The sequence below is a fragment of the Paroedura picta genome, chromosome 5, assembly GCF_049243985.1.
Source record: "Paroedura picta isolate Pp20150507F chromosome 5, Ppicta_v3.0, whole genome shotgun sequence".
In the NCBI taxonomy this organism is placed as follows: Eukaryota; Metazoa; Chordata; class Lepidosauria; order Squamata; family Gekkonidae; genus Paroedura; species Paroedura picta.
Window position 1 is genome coordinate 7,922,612 of NC_135373.1, and position 21,324 is coordinate 7,943,935.

General features: G+C 43.9%; 1 long non-coding RNA gene across 1 annotated transcript; it reads right to left on the reverse strand.

Moving 5' to 3' along the window:
* Positions 1 to 928: 928 nt before the first annotated feature.
* On the reverse strand, positions 929 to 19,525 carry LOC143836995 (uncharacterized). The gene is made up of 7 exons (XR_013230881.1): positions 19,511 to 19,525; positions 13,026 to 14,462; positions 11,543 to 11,566; positions 10,295 to 10,318; positions 6,466 to 6,483; positions 2,426 to 2,443; positions 929 to 1,103 (listed from the first exon to the last, which is right to left on the reverse strand). It is a non-coding gene; the product is annotated as an uncharacterized LOC143836995 (long non-coding RNA).
* Positions 19,526 to 21,324: the final 1,799 nt, after the last annotated feature.

Below are 21,324 nucleotides of genomic sequence, written 5' to 3' on the forward strand. Positions count from 1 at the left end.
TAAAAGACTTCTTTGGAATAGCAAGTTTTGAGTAAGGTCTTGGCTTTCACCAAAGAAGCTAAGCTTTGCTCCTGTTTGCCAAAACATAAACTGCCTTTCTTACTGAAATTTATTCGGCCTTACACTACTTGAGCCTTCAACATGAGAGAGGCATCAAAATCACACCCAGGTTTGTGCAGTTGGGAGCTGCACCCCATCCACCCTGGGTAGGTATGCTTCCTGCTCTGGTCCCTTCCTACCCAGCCAGTGGAACTCTGTCTTTGAAGGGTTCAGTTTAAGATGTCTTGCTTTAAGCCATTTCATCACTGCCTCCAAGCACTGGTCCAGTACAGTCAAAGGAGCATCCAGACGATCATCCATCTAGAGATAGAGCTGGGTGTGTTCTTCAAATTGATGACACCCAAGCCCAAAGCTCTGAACTAGCTGGGTGAGAGGGCTCATGAAGATGTTAAATAATGTCGGGAAGAGAATCGCACCCTGCAGAACCCCACAAAGAAGTTGGCGGCAGTGCAACTGATCCTTCCCAATCTCAATCCTCTGACCTCGACCGTGGAGAAAGGAGGTAGCCCACTGAAGGGTTATCCCTTGAACTGTGTACTTATTCATGACTGACTTTCTCCTTATGTTTGTGGCCTGGTTATTTCCATTTCAGTGTCTGATGAAGTGTGCTTGAAAGAATTTTATTGGTCTCAAGGGTGTTGTTGGGCTCAAAATTTGTTCTGCTCCTTCAGACCAACATGGCTGCGCACTCAAATCTTACCCCACCCAAGCAGTATTTGCTAAACAACCAAATCAGGGAAAGTTTTGATTTGAAGGCCAGCACTAACAAATTCATAATTCCACAATGCAAACAGCAGCATTTAGGATTGAGCTGATCTTGTTCACAGAGTGGTTAAAATTCTCCATTAGCAAATCATAAACACAAACGTAGCTGGTATTTTCTTTTATTTTCTTTCTGCCCATGAGACAAGAAGTGTGACTGCAATGAGCAATACCAGACAGATTCATATCATTTGTAGCGTGAGCGGTGTTCGTATGATTGTCTTCCAGTGGCATCAGAAGAGGGTCACGAGCAGGCAATTGATTTGGATGTGGTCCAGGATCTTCAATATATCATGCCATTGTGGGAACTAGTGGAAAGAAAAATAATTGCTGTTAGTAAGAACATCTCCAAAGAGAAAAAGACTGAATACATTCATCAGTAATTTAATACAGTTTAGAGAAGTTCCTTAAAAGGCTCGTTTTGAAGAAAGATTATGGTGGTTAGGGCCACAACCTCCCACCCCCTTTGAATTGCAGTGTAAGGAAATATATCATAAAGGACTCACATCACAATCGGAAGAGGAATCAGGAAATGAATCCAGAAGGTTATCAATCAAGGAGAAACAAGGAAGGTCATGGAGGAAAGAAAAACAAACATCTCACTCTACATTGCAAACTTGACTAGTGTATTAAACCTATCTCAACGAGTTTCTTCTGTGCTTTTCTAGAGACCAATCAGAATTGATTTACTAACTCTGAAATGTCTTGTATATTTTGACTTGCAGTGCCCAATCGTTATGCTGATCTAAATGATCACAAATAAATAAGCATATGTATGATTTACTATCACATTTCTTTTTATAGAATTCAGGCTCATTTGTGCATTTGGCTTACCCAAACCTTAAAAACATTTCCAATAATGTACTTTAATGGTATTGTCTTGATGCTTCTAAGCCAAACATAGATTCTCTAATCTGTTTCAGCTGCTGGTACAGCTGACCCAAATAAAAGATGCATTTTCAGGCTTTTATTTGGGCGTAGATATCTGGTCCCCCTACAGACACCCTCCTCCATGATTGAATATACCGACCCACCTAAGGATTTCAAAGTTACTTTCTGTTAAAGTATTGTTATGGTTGTTGTACTGTTATATTTGTTATATTGTTGTGATGTTCCATGTAATCACCTATGATGGTCCAGAGCTGTATGGAAGGGCAGTATAAAAATCTAAATAAACAAATGAATAAATAACCTATACAGATCAGCTGTCAGTTTCATTCCCTTCCTCCATTTCCAAACAGGAGGAGTAAAAGGGATCCCTGAAATGGCTGCTGTCCATTTAAATATAGCAGCTTAATGATTCCCCCTGTCAGCCGTTGAGCTTACATGGAAAAGGTGATACATCACAGGGGTATGCCAGTGGTTGAGCAGAGTGAGAGAAAAGCTCCCTCAGGTGTTCAGAAAACCATGAAAGGCACAGTGGATGAAGGTCAAGTGATCAGAGCAGGCCTATTCTGCCACACCCTATGAGCACCCTATACAGGACTTCTTTGGAGATGCAACGCATTCCTTTTCTGAATAATTTAACAAATATGTGTGATGATCAAAATCTGGAAGTATATTGCATCTAATACGGACAACAGACATTATTTGCAGTACTCACCTATTCATCATTACTTCTCTTTCCATACAAAGAAAGAAAGGTTTTGTTAAAGCTTTGTCATATGAATGAATTCAGGGCAGGGTCAAAGAAAAGTCTCTCCCTGTCTGAAAGCCCCAACCTCCTTCTCCTTTTGGTTGCCCTACTCCGTACTTTTCCCATCTCTACAACATCCTTTTTACAGTGACCAGAACTGCACATGCTATTCCAAATAAAGCTGTACCATAGATTTGTACAGGGGAATTATAACATGGTTTATTTTCATTTCAATCCCTCTCCAAATAATCCTAACATATATTTTGCCTTTTCATTGCTACAGACTACTGGGCTGATACTTTCATTGAGCTGTTCACTAAACCCGAGATCTATTATGCCTCTCAGTATGAGTGAGCTCAGACTCCATTAGCCTTTATCTGAAGTTGCAATTTTTTTGGTCCTAATGTGCATCACCCTCCAATTACCCAAACTGAACTTTGTTTTCCATGCTGCTGTCTACTTTCCCAGTATTGTGGAGATCCACTTGGAGTTCTTCACAGTCAGCGGTTTTCACCAGCATGAATCGTCTGTGAACCTGACCACTACACTGCTCACGTGTAGTTCTGTATCATTTATGAGCAAATGAAATGGTATTGATGCCAATGTGTGAGACCTCACTGATTCCTACTCTTGCTTCCTGTCATTTAATCAAACCTCTTAGCCTATGATTGCTAAGTTTACTAAGAAGACTTTAGCCTGATTGCTAAGTTTGCTCAGAAGAACCTCATCAAAAGTCTTTTGAAAGTCCAAGTACACAATATCTTCTGGGTCACCATTATCTACTTGCTTGTTGACTTTCTCAAAGAACTTCAAAAGTTTGGTGAGGCAGGTCTTCCCTATACTGAAGCTGTGTTGATATTCTCTCAGCAGATGTGTGCAACAGAGAGTTATGCATCTTGCTGTGCCTGACCTCTGAAGATGCCACCCACAGATGCAGGTGAAACATTAGGAACGAAAACTACCAGAAAAAGCAGCCATGATTTACCAGCGGCTGCTGGTTAACGCTGCAGATAGCAGACCACTGCGCCAGCATGTCTGGTGTGGGCTAGTTGGCAGCATTCAGGCATGCACAGTGGCACAATGTGGGGGTGAGGCCACAGGTGCCTTTATAAGGCGTCATGTAGAGAGGCCCCACCATTCCGCTTCAGATCTTTGCCATCTTTGCCCTCGCACCCTCCCTATACTTCAGGTTATATGTGTGGTTTGTTATTCCAATCGTTTGTAATTTGTCACAGCTGTGGGAAATAGCACAAGGAAGACCCTTGGTTCAGGGTTCCAGTCCACGCACGGTGGCCCTGAGGCTGGCAGATCTCAATAAGAGACCGGCTCACCAACGGGGGCAGCTACCTGGCTGGGTAGGCCAGGGGCCTGGATTCAGGTGGACTGGGTGGCAGAATGAGATGGGCTTCTGTCTGTCACCACATGCTCTCCTCCCTGTGAGGACTCTGGGGGCAAGGCATCTGCCTTTCTGACTATATGGTGATAGGTCCCAGAGACAGATACAGAACAGTTAGATGGCTGTGGACAGGTGGGTCTTTCCTCATGTCAATAATGGGGGCCAACCCTCCAGCTGGAAGTGTGTGCTTGGCAAAAAAAAAAACCCTGTAGCCTTGTTAACGCTAATCTGGAGTTGCGTCTTGTGTGGCCCATAGTCAACAGGGCCCCACATGCACATGAAAATTTCAAAAAACAGTTGATTCCAGCCATGAAAGCCTTTGACAATATGATGGGACATTTCTTGATTCTGTGAGACACAATCACATTACTAGTTGTGATATATTTTTGTTATTTTTAACATTTGTATTTTCATTAACTAGAAAATACTGTAGCTATCAACCATAGTAGATGCTTATGAGAAGAAGAAGAAGAAGAGTTGGTTCTTATATGCCGCTTTTCCCTACCCGAAGGAGGCTCAAAGCGGCTTACAGTCGCCTTCTCATTCCTCTCCCCACAACAGACACCCTGTGGGGTGGGTGAGGCTGAGGGAGCCCTGATATCACTGCCCGGTCAGAACAGTTTTATTAACAGTGCCGTGGCAAGCCCAAGGTCACCCAGTTGGTTGTATGTGGGGGAGTGCAGAATTGAACCCAGCATGCCAGATTAGAAGTCCGCACTCCTAACCACTACACCAAACTGGCTCTCTTATGCTTAGGTTTTTACATTTGGACACCAGTTTGTTTTTTCTGCTATCATTGTCTCTCTGGAGGAAGTGAAATCTTTTCTCTCATGTGACTTATTCTCTGAACTAGTCTTCTTCCCATGATTTTTAAAAAAATTGTTTTTAATTGAGGATAGCTTGAAACTTATTTTTATGGTTTTTATGGCTTACAATTTGGATAATCCTCATATGCAATGCAGGGTCATACAAAAATCCATTTTGGAAAAAATAACACACGTGAAAGAAAAAAAAGTAAATATGTTTTTTTTTTAATTTTGGGCAAACTTATTTTGTGGTTTTTATATCTTATAGGTTTGATGACCCTCATATGCAATGCAGGGTCATACAAAAAATGGAGAGCAGTAATCTTATGGTGGGACATGAGATACAAAAGGCTATGGAAACATTCCACCTGGTGCCTAAGAGACTGCAGATCTGTTACCTGCTGAGTCTATGGGGAAATATAGGCAGTTCTTGGTGTCACAGTAATCTTATACAAAAGGCTATAGCAGCAATCATATACAAAAGGCTATAGAAAATAATCCAGTAATAAGCAGTAATCCATACAAAAGGCTAAGGAAAATAGAAACATTTCACTGGGTGTCTAAGAGATTGCAGATCTGTTACCTGCTGAGTCTATGTGGAAATATATGCAGTTCTTGGTGTCACAACAGACTCTTATCCTCACTCATCTGCCAGTGAGGGGATACCACCAGGAAGGCTTGTGTAGGAGGTAAACCTGGCCCACAACCAAGGGGGAGCTGGGGCTCTTCTACAGTCTACTTTTCTTTGCTTGTGTGTCCATCCTGCTTCACGTTTTTAAAGAAAATTCCGCATATGTTTGGGTCCCTCTAGTGGCCAATTCAATATTACATCACTGTTGGTGTCGCATAAAAACCTGCACTAAATCTACAGGGAAATCTGCATCACATATAGAGGTGAAATATCAAAATGACCACTAGAAAGAGGAAACCACATGTGAGAAAGAAAATACCACTAACACAGCAGCAGGACAGCGTTTATCCACCTGTTTACTTTGAGAAACTCTGGGCTAGGGCAGATAGATGACACTCCATCATCCCCACCCCAATGCCAGAAATAGACCCAGAGTAGGCCTATGCAGTTAAATTAAAATTAGAGTACTTAACTCACTGGATTCCTAGCGCTATAACATGTGATTAGCCTTGACAACAAGGATTTGTACAGCTGGGGCTCCTCTCCTTCCTCCCCTCGCCAGGGCCATCATTGGACTTTAGGGGGGAACAGTCACAATGAACATATATGGCCATATCACCCGGCACTGAACAGAAATAAATTAAAAATACATTTTAAATATTTAATTGCCACCCAATCAACGAAACTCCAGGGTTTCGTGAAAACCTGTGTGAGAAAGCTCACAGTAGGGACACACAAGTGATGAAAATGATAATTCAGAAGAGCCCCTAGAGAAATTTGTCTTGACCATCTGCATTTAGGAGTAGTTCAACCCAAATATAATCTGTGGACAAATGAAACCTCTTTCATTGCCTCAAAAATGGGAGGTGCTCTCTCTCAAATTCCTCAATAAAAGAGTCTTTGGGGAATGCTACAGCATCTCTTTGACCAATTTGGTTGAACAGAGTTGAAGGATATCACCTACCCTAAGATTCCTCCTCAAATTCTGCCCTCCCTAGGTATCACCCCCTCTCCACCCATATTCAGAAACTTCCCATGCCTGGGTTAACAACACTAGCAATGTATAAAGATCTAAATGACCAAATAATAAAGTCTAATTATCAAACACTGACAAAGGCATACTGGTTCCCATAATTATAGATCACAGATAATAGGCAGGATTTGCAGTACTTACAGAGCCATGGTGTTGATGCTAGATTACAAAAGAAAAATATTCTGTCAAGCAGGCTTGAATATCCGTTCTCCCACAGGAGTTTGCTGGATGGCCTTGGGCCAGTCACAAACTCTGAAACTAAGTTACCTGGCAGGGTGGTTGTGAGACTAAAATGTCAAAATGGGAGACTATGGGAATGTATATGGTCTAGAATTCCTAAGTTTACAAATAGCCAAATACTTAAAGAAAATGGCTATAAAATGTTCTACAGATGATATGTGACCCCCAAAGTGATTGCAAAAATGGCAAAAGCATGTGATAATAGATGTTGGAAATGTGAAGAAAAAGTGGGTTTCTTTTTTCATATGTGGTGGAAAGGTTAAAAAAGTATATAAATTTTGGGCTAAGGTCCATACTATCCTGGAGAAAATTTTGGTTCTAAATTTCCCCTTAAAACCTGAATGTATGGTTTTAATCATACCACTGCAGTGTCTTCCAGTTCAAACCAGAACATTCTTATTTTATGCATCAGTGGCAGCAAAATTGGTATTGGCCAGGAAATGGAAGTTGCAAGAACTACCTTCAATAGATGATTGGTTAGATAAACTGGCGGACTTAGCCAAAATGGTACAACAAACATTGATTGTTATTGGAAAAACAGAAGATGCCTTTCGATAACAATGGGGCCCTTATCTGAGTTTACTAGCAAAATAAATTACAAAGGGTCATTATATTGTGGAGGGATAGTGTCTAACTTTCAGAATTTTGAAATTATAGCAATTGGATTTGTTTCACTGTCTTTGTACTTTTCTATCTTGTGTTAAACAAATTAAAAGCACATTATATAAAATGGGAGACTATTGTAAGACAGTTTGGACCACTCTTGAGCAGAAAGCTAGGTTTTACATGGTGTAAAGAAACATTATGAAAATCAACAATAATAATAATACAGCAAAGAAAGCTATATGAAAGTGCTCAGCAATCAAACAATCCATTTTGGAAAATATAACAAATGCGAAAGAAAAAAAGTAAATATGTTTTTTTTTAAACTTTGGGTACTTTGATACTTATTTTTGTGGTTTTTATGTCTTATATCTCATATGCAATGCAGGGTCATACAAAAACTGGAGAGCAGTAATCTTATACAAAAGGCTATAGAAAATAATCCAGTAATAAGCAGTAATCCATACAAAAGGCTATGGAAAATAGAAACATTTCACTGGGTGCCTAAGAGACTACAGATCTGTTACCTGCTGAGTCTATGTGGAAATATATGCAGTTCTTGGTGTCACAACAGACTCTTATCCTCACTCATCTGCCAGTGAGGGGATACCACCAGGAAGGCTTGTGTAGGAGGTAAACCTGGCCCACAACCAAGGGGGAGCTGGGGCTCTTCTACAGTCTACTTTTCTTTGCTTGTGTGTCTGTATTGCTTCAGGTTTTTAAAGAAAAATCCACATGTGTTTGCGTCCCTCTAGTGGCCAATTCATTATTACACCACTGTTGGTGTCTCATAAAAACCTGCACTAAATCTACAGGGAAATCTGCATCACATATATAGGTGAAATATCAAAATGACCACTAGAAAGAGGAAACCACATGTGAGAAAGAAAATACCACTAACACAGCAGTAGGACAGCGTTTATCCACCTATTTACTTTGAGAAACTCTGGGCTAGGGCAGATAGATGACACTCCATCATCCCCACCCCAATGCCAGAAATAGACCCAGAGTTGGCCTATGCAGTTAAATTAAAATTAGGGCAGATAGATGCGACAATTAAGAGAACTGATATTTGAAAAAGAGGCCTTAGGCAATAGTTTCCATGAAAGACTTTGGCCGACAGGAACGCAAAAACAAAAGACAAGTGGGAACTCTTGGATTGATGGATTGTTAAAAATCTGGACAAAGTATGGTAGAAGATTATCCCCGACACCATCTGTACTAAAATCGCCAATCGAAGCTCTTTTCAGCAAAACAGAACAAAAAAGACTGACTTGTTTGCGATATAAAGATCTCTTAACTAAATCCGGCAAGCTTAAAGAAAGACACGTTTTAGAAAAAGAAGGAGTAGAAATCCAATGGTTGGAATATAACCAACTTCTATCCAGGTTCAAAGCAGAATTTCAGCCTCCATTAAATCTAGAAGCTTCAATACCAGAATTTGAAAATCTACTAATTCAAGAAAAACCATACTTGCAAGGACAAATATATAAATATAAATTTTGAAATGCATGTGACCTTAGAACAATGGGAATATATATGGACTAGGATTCCAAAGCTTAATAACAGTCAAATTCTTAGAGAAAACTGGTATAAACTGGTATAAAATGTTTTATAGGTGGTATTTAACACCAAAACTGATTGCTGCAATTGCAAAAAGTTGTGATAATAAATGTTGGAAATGTGTAGATAAAGTTGGTTCTTTCTATGACATGTTGTGAAAATGTGAAAAAATGTATAAGTATTGGGTTAAGGTTCATACAATAATGCAGAAAATGTGGGATTTGAATTTTCTTCTGAAGCCTGAATATATGCTACTAAGTCTACCACTGCAGTGCCTCCCAACACATACAAGAAGTCTATTCTTTTATGCGACGATGGCAGCAAGATTAGTTCTGGCTTGAAAATGGAAAACGCAGGAGCTACTGTCAATAGAAGACTGGTTGAGCAAATTGGTGGATCTCACCAAGATGGCTAAACTGACATTGACTGTTAATGGAAAATCAGAAGAAGCTTTTCAAGAACAATGGGGTCCCTATTTTAACTATTTAAGAAAGTAAAACATGGGGAAAGGAGGGGGTTCTGATATGTTCAGACTCGAAATAATTGCTTCACAGATGTTTATTATATGTATCTACTTTGTTTCTATCTTTTTGGGGAAAAAATAATTTTTTAAATAAAAAAAATGTTAAAGTCCAATTCCATTTAATCAACATCAAGTCCCACTGTCACTTTAGAATCATATCCCGTTATTTGCATAGGTAAAGTACTTTCCAGAAGGCCACTGCCGGTTTCATCCCATGAAGATGACAAAAGTGGAAAAGCCCCACTTACTTTCTAAGGACACTCAGTGCATACCAGGAATGGTTCTGCAGGCACCTTGGCTTAGGCCACATCTAAAATTTGGTTGGAATAGAGTGGGTTTCTTGAACAGACAGGGGTAATAAGTAAACTCCCCAGAAGGTAGAATAAAGGGATTAGCACAGGACATTAAAATAACTCATGAAGAACCCTACTAGGGATGTAAGGCATAGATGGAGTAGTAGTCTGGAATGTGAAATTTAAATTTTAAATTTTGGTAGGAAATAAACCTGGCTGAGACTCACCTCGGCCGAACATTGACACAGCAGAGGGCTTGATGGGACGAAGAAACGACCACTCACACTGCTGGAATGTTTGGCTATCTCGGCAATCACCGAGGCCTGAGGCGGCCAGTGCCATGGTGTGGAAATGAGGGGCAGCGGTGGCACACCAGCAGGTGACCACATGCAGGTGCAGAGCCCTGTTGCCTGTGTGTGGCCACCAGCTGGTGTGCCGCAACACCTTCTCTCCACAGTGTTGGCCTCCTAAGCACTGCTTCGGGCTTCAGTGATTGCTGCGGTGGCCAAACTGTGACAAAGCGTACAACCCTAGTGGAAAGTAAACAAAAGCTGATGTGGTGATTATTGCATGTCTCTGAGCTTCATCCCACAACCGGGCCCTCCCCAGAATCCCCCTCACATCTCAATGAAGAAATAACATTTTTTAAAATGACTAAATTAGAAAGTCTAATTTTCAAAATTGGACAAGCACATATTTTACCCAGTTATTATATTTTATTGTAGTATGCAGGATATGTGGTACTCACCGAACCTTTTTCATTTTTACGGTTCTGTATTACAAAAGAAAGATATTCTTGTTAAGCATTCATGCCACAGGAACTTGATGCATGGCCTTAGGCCAGTCACAAACCCTCATACATAACTATGGGAGAGTATTACAAGCCAGTTTGGATCACTTGGGCAGAAAGGGGGTGTCTACATGGCATAAAGAATTTTTATGACGATTCAGCAATAATGGGAAAAAAACAATAAAACAAAGAAATCCATACAAACAGCCCAATGATAGCATTGTTTAGGTATTCATAACAAAAATGAAAGGAAATAAAACCAACTACCCTGCCCAAGTCTAGCAAAAGCTATTTGCATAGAATGGTGACAATGACACCGACCCATTGAAAACACATTCTGAAATCCAAGATCCATTGTAGATTTTGTTAGGGACATAATTACTGCAAAGTGAACAAAAGTTGATGTAGCAATATTCCATCTAAATTGTAAAATTTCAATGAAACTGGGGGGAGAACTTCAATAGGTTCACTTCAGTTAGGTTCACTGAGAGTTTTAATGTTGAAGTCCATTAAATGTGGATTATAAATTTTTTGCAAAAATACTAACAGAGAGACTGAAAAGATGTGTAGGGGACATAGTACATCAAGATCAAACAGGTTTTATGCCCACAAGGTTAATGAGGAACAGGTTTGTCCTGAAAGCTGCCGACTACATGCGGAAGAAAAAGTTGAAAATGGCTTTTATATTTTTAGATGCAGAGAAAACCTTTGATAATGTTTGTTGGGACTTTTTATTTAAAACTCTTAAACTGATAGACTGTGGTGATACTATTTTGATTTGATCAGGCATATATACTCCAAACAAGAATCAAGGATATTAGTAAATGGAATGTTTACGGAACAATCAATCAACATAAACAAAGGTATCAGGCAAGGCTGTCCATTATCTTCATTATTATTTAATCTGGTACTAGAAATGCTGGCATCTAAGATTTGAGCCATGAAAGAAATCAATGGAATAAGAACTGAATGGGAAGAATTCAAATTGAAATGCTATGCTGATGATGTAGTCTGTACTTTGGAAAACCTGACAAAACCCTAACCACTATTAGATTTATTAAGAAATTTTGTACCCTACTTAGGATACAAAATAAGGGCTTTTTTAAAAATGACTAAATTAGAAAGTCTGATTTTCAAAATTGGACAAGCACATATTTTACCCAGTTATTATATTTTATTGTAGTATGCAGGATATGTGGTACTCACCGAATTTTTTGTATTTTTATGGTTCTGTATTACAAAAGAAAGATATTCTTGTTAAGCATTCATGCCACAGGAACTTGATGCATGGCCTTAGGCCAGTCACAAACCCTCATACATAACTATGGGAGAGTATTACAAGCCAGTTTGGATCACTTGGGCAGAAAGGGGGTGTCTACATGGCATAAAGAATTATTATGACGATGCAACAATAATGGAAAAAAACAATAAAACAAAGAAATCCATACAAACAGCCCAATGATAGCATTGTTTAGGTATTCATAACAAAAATGAAAGGAAATAAAACCAACTCCCCTGCCCAAGTCTAGTAAATAAATAACCCATGCAGAACCCTACTAGGGATTTAAGGCATAGAGGGAGTAGTAGTCTGGAATGTGAAATTTAAATTTTAAATTTTGTAGGAAATAAACCTGGCCGAGACTCACCTCAGGCGAACATTGACACAGCAGAGGGCTTGATGGGTGGAAGAAACGACCACCCAGAAGCCCTCTAGTGTGCACACTGCTGGAATGCAGCACACACAGTGTTAAGGGGAGGGCAGGGCCTGTGTCAACTAAGTCTTGCCCTCTTCACCAGAGACACCATGGGAGCCGCTATCTTCCCACCCACCCTATGTAGTTGTATTCAGCGATGTTCAGAGTTTTGAGGTGGATGTTTTGAAGAAGAAGAAGAAGAGTTGGTTCTTATATGCCGCTTTCCCCTACCCAAAGGAGGCTCAAAGTGGCTTACAGTCGCCTTCCCATTCCTCTCCTCACAACAGACACCCTGTGTGGTGGGTGAGGCTGAGAGAGCCCTGATTTCACTGCTTGGTCAGAATAGTTTTATCAGGGCCGTGGCGAGCCCAAGGTCACCCAGCTGGTTGCATGTGGGGGAGTGCAGAATCGAACCTGGCATGCCAGATTAGAAGTCCGCACTCCTAACCACTACACAGCAGTGTGTTTGCATGGGATGGAGCCTGCTGGCAGGGAATTCGTTGTGCGATTGGACTCCCTGGGGTTTGGGGCTTCCCTAAGAGGGGGCATGTATACGAGCACGGCTTACCCAGCTGGGAGGCCAGGGGCTCATTTACCAGGTAGCCTGGGGGCAGTCAAATCATGTTGGCGCCTGGTGGATCCCACACTTAGGTCACTTCCCCTAGTGGCAGACTTTGGTAGGCAAGGAGATCTGCTCTCCCAGCTGGGAATGGTGCTGGTCTCCAGGACACCTTTGGACTCTGTGGGTCATTGGTGCAGTCTGCTGCTAGGTCAGCCTCTCTCCCCCATGCTGTGCCAACCCTCCCGTGGGGAGGTAATAAAGCTGTGGCCTTGTTCGTCCCAACATTGGTGTTGCATCTTATTCCAGCACATAATACCCTCCTGCAAGTCAGTGACCTCACTGGAAGGGGAAATTTGGGAGGAACTAATCTTTGACTCCATTATTTTCCAGTTAGTGTATTTTATTGTAATAATGCAGGATATGTGGTACTCACCGAATGGTTTTGATTATTCTGTTGCTATATTACAAAAAAAAGATATTGTTGTTAAGCATTCTGCCATAGGAACTTGACGTCTGGCCTTAGGCCAGTCACAAACTCTCAGCCTAAGCTACCTCACAGGTTGCTTGTGGGAAAATACATAACTATGGGAGAGTATTACAAGCCAGTTTGGATCACTTGGGCAGAAAGGGGGTGTCTACATGGCATAAAGAATTATTATGACGATGCAACAATAATGGAAAAAACACTAAAACAAAGAAAACCATACAAACAGCCAAATGATAACTTTGTTTAGGTATTCATGATAAAAAGGAAAGGAAACCAACTCCCCCGCCCAAGTCTAGTAAAATCAATTTGCATAGAATGGTGGCAATGACACCGATCCAGTGGAAACACATTCTGAAATCCAAGATCCATTGTAGAATTTTGTTAGGGACATAAATAATTACTACAAAGTGAACAAAAGTTGATATAGCGATATTCCATCCAAATAAAACTGAATAAAACTGGGGGTGGGGAGTGGGTGGTGGATCAATCAATACATTGTGCAGTTAGGTTCACTGAGAGTTTTAATGTTGAAGCCCCATCACATTTAATCAACATCAAGTTCCCGCTGTCACTTTCCAGAAGGCCACTGCCGACTTCCTACCATGGCGATGACAAAAATGGAAATGCCCCAGCTACTTTCGAAGGACAATCCCACCCTCTTCCAAAGTAAGCACCCCCCCGTACCCCGTGCTGCCACCTCCTGCATGTGAGAAACTTTCTGCTGCCACTGTGTCCCCTATGGGGACATAGTACACTGCAGAGCATGCAGTTCCATAGCAGTGCACTGCCGGCTGGTGCAGAATCCACCTTGGAGGGCTTTACACAGGACTGACCAATCCCAGAACAATCAAAGCTGCAGGAAGAAGAGATCTGCACCCATACACAGAATTTTCCATTCCCTCTTTACATTGTATTCGTTTGCAAAGCATGGAAAACAAAGGGACATCTTCGAAAAGGCCTCAACTCTTGAGGAGTAAGGGGAAAATTGTGCAGCCCAGTTGACATGCAGGGGAAGTTAAAATAAACAAGCGGGCCAGAACTAATTTGAGAGTCAGGAATAATTGAGTGAAACTCTGGTAGCCCATCTGTTTCCCTGATTGCAGCTCCCAGATTACAAAATTCATTATGCTAAATCTTTTCTTTAATCGTCTTATGTCTTCCACTGGGGCAAAGAAACAAAGATGTTCAGAAACTTTTCTTTTCTGTTTGGGGCACCTATTGGGAGAAATTCTTTGTAAAGATGGTATTTACTTGTGCTAAAGTATTTAGTTATAAAGTCAAAAACAGGCCAGAAATGACTGGTTCTCCTCCCCCCCCCCCCCCCCGAGGACATATTAGTTCATAATGAATATATACAGGATTTGTAATACTCACGGTCACATCCTTAATGGGAGAGAAAAGAGAAAAAAAGAAAGTCAAGCATTAGATTAGGGGGTTCCAAAGTGGGCAGCATTCCTCGCCTGGGGGCAGTGGAAGGCTTGAGGGGGGTTTTGAGAGTTTCTGACAATGGGGGGCAGCAGTCTTTAGTCTTCCTGTTGCACCTGCATTTTCCAGGCAAGAAAACCTGGACTTCTTTGGTGGACTCCCATCCCATTGCTGACCAGGGCCAATCCTGCTTAACTTCTTGAAGGACACGACAGCTTCAGAAGGTGGGCCGGAGGGGGGTGCTAATCCTGGTGAGCTCTTTCCCCACCTCCTGCTTGCTCCTAGTCATTTTTTTTATTTATTCATTCATTCATTCATTTATTTAGTTATTTAGTTATTTAGTTATTTAGTTATTTAGTTATTTAGTTATTTATACTTTTCCTTTTTATCCCGCCACTCTTGGCATTGCTGGCCCATGGTGGCTTACAACAACATAACACATCAATATTAAAATAGAGAATAAAATTCATAATGACACAATACAGCATCCTCTACAGAATTGAAAAAAATTGCAGTTGACTCCATGATGTTGTTCTCTGCTCAGTAAAGGAGTGCCTTGCCCTTGGGGAGGGGTTCCAGGTGACATTTGTATCCATAAGCTGGCCTGGTGGGAGAGCTCCATCTTACAGGCCCTACAGACCTGAGCTACCTCCATCAGGGTCCTGAGATCTTCGGGAAGCTCATTCCACCAGGTAGGAGCCAGGACCAAAAATGCCTTGATCCTGGTCTAGGCCAGGCAGATATCCTTCAGGCCAAGGAAAATCAAGTTGTTGGTATTTGAAGAGTGAAGTGCTCTCTGGGGAGGGGGGCATAGCCAGACACGTAGTCCCTCAGATCTGTTGTAATTGGACCATAAATGGCCTTAAAAGTTAAAACCAATACCTTGAACCAGATCTGGAATTCAACTGGTAATCAATGCTGCTTCATCAGAACTGGCTTGTTATGGGTGCTCCAAGGTATTCTAGTGAGGACCCTAGCAGCCACATTTTGTCCCAGTTGCAACTTCCAGGTCAGAGACAAGAGTAAGCCAGCGGGATGGTAAACCTCATATTTGCAGCCCTCCTCATGGGAAACCCCTCCTGCATTATCCCTATGCCCCAGCATGGCTTTTTGCCTACTGACAAGGCTGCAGGGAAAACAAAATGAACATCTCCCCCCCCTCAGGGCCCCAAGGGTCATAAGGGCCATCAGAACCCAAGGGGGGCAGCCAGTGGGGGCAGAGGGGGCAGTGGGGGCACAGGGGGTGCCAAGAACCGGGGTGGTCCCTTTCAACTGGCTCTGGGTCTAATGACCCATCATGCAGGAGATGGCACTAGAGGAGCAGGCCACATATTGAAGTGGGTATGCCAAAACCCTGTCACAGCTGTCTAGCTCTGGAACGTCAGGGACCCTGATCAGTAGCAGCACTGAATCCAGTGACTCGAGCAGTGGTGGCAGCCAGCCTTGAGGAGTCACCCAGTAGGGGACCTCACGGGACCCGACAAAGAAAAGGAGGAAGAAACGGGCTGGTCACAAACAGCACTTCCATGGGCTTTGCACCCATTCTCAGGTGAGTCCTTCTCGAGAGCAAGGACACTCATAAGGAGAGCTGCTACTGGCTGGACGGTGCATTCACTCCGGGGATGCTGGTCTGGCTGCATAGCCGATGGGTGGAAGTAAAGTAGCTGATTGAATAGGGGAGGGGGTGGGGGCAGTGTCTGAGCCCCCAGAGAAATACGCTAACATGGATGCCGCTCCGGGCATTCGTTTGCCCAGGAAGCTCAGGAAGAGGGCATTAGAAGGGTACTACATGGATTTGTTTGAGTTCATTAATATGGGTAAGGGTGGTCACATGGGGAGCAAGAACGATAAAAAAACAAGGCTCCGTATTGTGAACGCAGCTTTGCTAACTGGCTGCGTGGCTTTGCCAAATGTTTGGCCCTCATAGCAGCAGCCTATCTGAAGAGGGGATGAGATTTGGCCATGTACCTCTCCCATCTTTTGGAGGCTAAGGAGTATGTGTGTGTGGGGAGGGGTGGAGACAGCCCTGGACTATGATAAGGAGTTCAGGGAGCTGGCTTCTTATAGTTTGGCTGTGAGGTGGGACCTTAAAAACCATGATACATGGTTAGTGAATGTGGGTCCGAGCATCAGGCAGCAGAAGGAGAAGGACAAGAGGGCTTTGTTGGGTGTAAAGGGTCCCAGTTTGCCATGCTGGGAGTAAAACCACAAGGTGTGCAGGTGCCTGCAGTGCAGATACACGCATAATCTGTGAAGTGTGCAGTGTAGGACACACAATCCAAACCTGTCCAAAGACGGGAAGATCCCAGCAGCTCCTTCAAGGGGCCTGATTCTCCTCTAAGAAGGATGGGGGATCGGGTACCGGAGAGTCTTCTGCAGCAGCCAAGTATAATTGAGCACCCCCAGCCAAGCTATGTAGCCTAGCATTGCTGCCAGTGGGGGTGCTGCCAGGCTTCCTAGATTGCTATCTTAACAAGAGGGCCATGGCAGGTATGCTAGCAGGCTTCACTGATAGGTTTCACATTCTGTTTACTAGCCAACAGGTTGCCACGGACTGCACTAACCAGCCAGGGACCTACCTGGGGACATCCTGGAGCAGCAGGAAGATTTGCAAGAAACGGGCAGCAGGAAGGATGGCAGGGCCATACTTTGTAACCCCACTGCCTAACCTGTGGGTTTCGCTGTTGGGTGTGGTCCCCAAGAAGGCCCCTGGGCAGTACTGGTTCATCTACTATCTGTCCTACCCTGCAGGGTCATCGGTTAATGACTCTTTTGCACCAGAGCTGGGCTCGGTCAAGTATGCCTCGCTGGACCATGCAGTAGCCATGGTTAGTGATGGACCAGAACGAATGGGATGAAATTAATTTAAAAGAAATTCTGTCTAAACATCCGGAAGTAGTTCCTGACAGTTGTAGTGGTTTCTCAGTGGCTGAGAAACCACACAGTGGTCATGATTAGGGATTGTGGCCCCAGGGCCTAAATAGCAAAGTGCGGTATACAGTCTGCATTCTGCTTCCTGCCATTGCACCCAGGGGATTTTTGCCTGCTAGGGTTTAAATTCCAGGGATGCTGGTATGTTGACAAAGTAATGCTCATGGGCTGCTCAGTTGCCTGTGTTACATTTGAAACATTCAGCAGCACATTCATGGAATAGGTGTTGAAGGACAGGCTGAGGTGCAGAGAAGCAACCCATATCTAGATGACTTTCTTTTTGCAGGGAAGGGTGGCTCATAGGAGTGTGGGGCATAGCTGGAGGCCTTCCAGGCCTTGACTGAAGTTCTGGGGATTCCTTTGGCAGCAGAGAAGACCGAGGGTCCGGCCACCCAGCAATCACACTTGGGGATCCAGCTGGATTTAGTCCGGGGCACCTAGAGCTTGCTAGGGGACAGGCTGGAGACTCTTAGGGTGGTGCGGCCCGCGGCCCGCGCGCGGGCCATGGCCACGCATCGGCTGCACCCGCGGGCCACGCCCCCGCATCGGGCCACGCCCGCGGGCCACGTCCCCACATCGGGCCGCGCCCGCACATCGGGCCGCGCCCGCACATCGGGCCGCGCCCGCACATCGGGCCGCGCCAGCACATCGGGCCGCGCCCGCACATCGGGCTGCGCCCGCGAGCTGCACCCACACGGCCGCGGCTCGGCCCCGATTCCTTCTCCCCGCCATCCCGCAGTAAGAAGCTTCCCGGGCCGCAAGCTTGCGGCCTGGGAAGTTTTTTACTGCAGGGGGGGCAGGGAGAGGGAGCCGCGGCCCAGTGCCATGGCCTTTGCGGCCCGGCAGCAGGCCGCGGCCCGCAGGTTGGGGACCACTGTCTTAGGGGACTCCTGGATGACATGTTGGGGAAACAGAATTGCATGACTTGGGAGGTGCAGGTGCTGTTAGGGTATCTCAACTTTACATGTAAGGTAGTGAGTCCAGGTAGGGCTTTGTGTTCCTGGCTGGCCATGCCCATGGCTAGGCTGTCAAATCCATGGCACTGTATGAGGGTATCGCATAGCGATGGGTGCTTTGGCTTGGCTCAGGTACCTCAGAGATCTTCACGGTCTTGGAGATCTCCTAGGCAGTGCTTAGGAGGCCATGGCAAGGAGGGCAGGGGTGGCAGTGGCAGCAGCATGCCGGCCAGCAGCCATGTGCTGTAGCAGAGCCCAGCGGAGTCTCGATTTGTCAGTCATCTCTCCCACTGGCGGATGCATTACAGATCCATTCTGACACTGCAGGCGGTATGGGGTTTGGCCTATTCTATAATAACCAATGGTGTGCCTGTCAGTGGCCTGATGATTGGGACATGGCAGTTCTCCGTGACCTCATGTTCTTGGAGATATTCCCCATGTTGTTAAAAGGCTGCAGATTGGGGGGCTGACCCCATATGGAAATGGGAAATCCCCAGGGAGTTCTCCAGTAAAACTGGATGAAAGGGGGTGGGCTGAAGGAGATATACGCCTCCTGAAGCATTCCCTGGATTCTTTCTACTGGGAGAATGCCCAGTGGCAAGGGGACCCATAGACCTGGAGGGGGGACCAGGATGGGATTCTCAGGGTGCTACTAAGGCTGAGAATTACCCAGATATTGAGGGATGGGCTCCATCTTCCCTTGCCAGCCAACACACTGGCGGTTAATAAAGTTGTGGCCTGCTTGGCTAAAAGATTGTGTTTGAGACTTATTCCTAGCCCACATGTGTGGTGCAGGCCTAGTGTGTGTGTGTGTGTATGTGTGTGTGTTGCTAAAGTGAACTCCTGAACACCCTGTTATCGCAATGCCAGTAGAAAGCACAAAGAACAATAGCTGCTTGTACGCTTACATGCAAGAAGCTTCTGGGTTTGAGTACCGGCCTGAAGGCCAAAAGAGATACATGGATACATGTTATGTGCAAGTGACGTTAATAAAAGATGCTGTTCTTCGGGGGGAGCTCGGCTGAAAATGGGCAGACTTCCCTTACACTCAGATACCTACGTGTGTGTCTGAATCTCTCTCATCCCACCTGCAAGTCAAATATAATTTGCAATACTCACCGTATTACCAAGAATGCCAAGTGCAACCTATATTGAAAAAGAAAGACTTTTTTTGTGCATGCTTTGTCATATGATTGCATTCAGGAGACTTCAAAGAGCAATCCCTTAGAGTTCAGATTTTGCTGTCTGGATTCCCAACCTCCCCCTACCTTCAGATATGTCTTCTGTTACTTAGCCCTATTGTTATTCTGAGAGCCAAGCTTAGGCTAAAAGAGCCATGACTTAACTTTCAGGTTTAAAATAGAAAAAGCATCATAAAGGACCCATGTGTCAAGATGAAAAGAAATCAGGAGGGACAAGGAATAACATTAAACATATTAGTGAGGGGAAAAAGAAGTTGGGAGGGGGGAGCTTACAGTATATTTTGAATGAACCTGCATATAGAGAATTCAGAAGTAGGATTTTGCAGACCTACCTCCTCCCCCCCCCCCCGTTAGCATGCAGGGTAAGTTAAACCAAACGAGGGGGGCTTTAGGCAGAATTGAATAAAATCCTGGTAGCCAATTTGTTTCCCTGATTACAGCTCCAACTTTATACGTTTTACGATGCTAACTTTTTGTTTAATCATCTTGTGTCTTCCCTGGAGCAGGGAAAAAGGATATTCAGAAAGTTTTGGGTCTGTTTGGGACACCTGATGGGAACTCTCTCAAGAAAATATTTGGGAAAGTAGCATATGAATGTGCTACAGCATTTATTTACAAAATCAAAAACTGCCCAGAAAAGACTGGTTCCCCCCTTATAGAGGACATTATAAGGTAAAGGTAAAGGTATCCCCTGTGCAAGCACTGAGTCATGTCTGATCCTTGAGGTGACACCCTCTAGCGTTTTCTTGGCAGACTCAGTACAGGGTGGTTTGCCATTCCCTTCCCCAGTCATTACCGTTTTATCCTCCAGCAAGCTGGGTACTCATTTTACTGACCTCAGAAGGATAGAAGGCTGAGTCAACCTTGAGCCAGCTGCTGGGATCGAACTCCCAGCCTCATGATCAGAGATTCAGACAGTATTTTGGCTTCCTTACCACCATGCATCACGAGAGGCTCTTTAGAGCAGTGGTCCCCAACCTTTTTATCATCGGGGACCACTCAACGCTTGACAATTTTACTGAGGCCCGGTGGGGGGGGGTAGTTTACTCCTCTACTCTCAACCACTGCCCTAACGCTCTCTGATTAAACATCCCTTCAAAATAAGATACAGACATGCCACAACAATGAACATAAGGAACATTTTATTTTCCTGGAAATTTTAACTCATGACAATGACAAATCAATGGGAACCCTGAGCTTGTTTCTCTGCAACAAGATAGTCCCATCTGAGAGTGATGGGAGACAATGACACCCGAAGTGTGTTGTAAAGGGCCGGGGGGAGATGAAGTAAAGGGCCGGGGGGGGGGGAGAAGGCATCCTTCGGGGCCCACCTCCAATTAGTCGACGGACCACATGTGGTCCGCGGCCCACAGGTTGGGGATCGCTATTTTAGAGGACATTATAGGTCATAACAATATATATATATACACAATTTGTAATACTCACAGCCGTATTCTAAATGGGGAAAAAAAAGAAAGAAAGATAGTCAGATATTATTTCATGACTTGTGCGAAGGGATAGAGAGGATGCTCATTAAATTCAGAAAGTTTTTGGGTCTGTTTGGGACACCTGATGGGGACTCTCTCAAGAAAATCTTTGGGAAAGTAGCATATGAATGTGCTACAGCATTTATTTACAAAATCAAAAACTGCCCAGAAAAGACTGGTTCCCCCTTATAGAGGATATTATAAGGTAAAGGTATCCCCTGTGCAAGCACTGAGTCATGGCTGA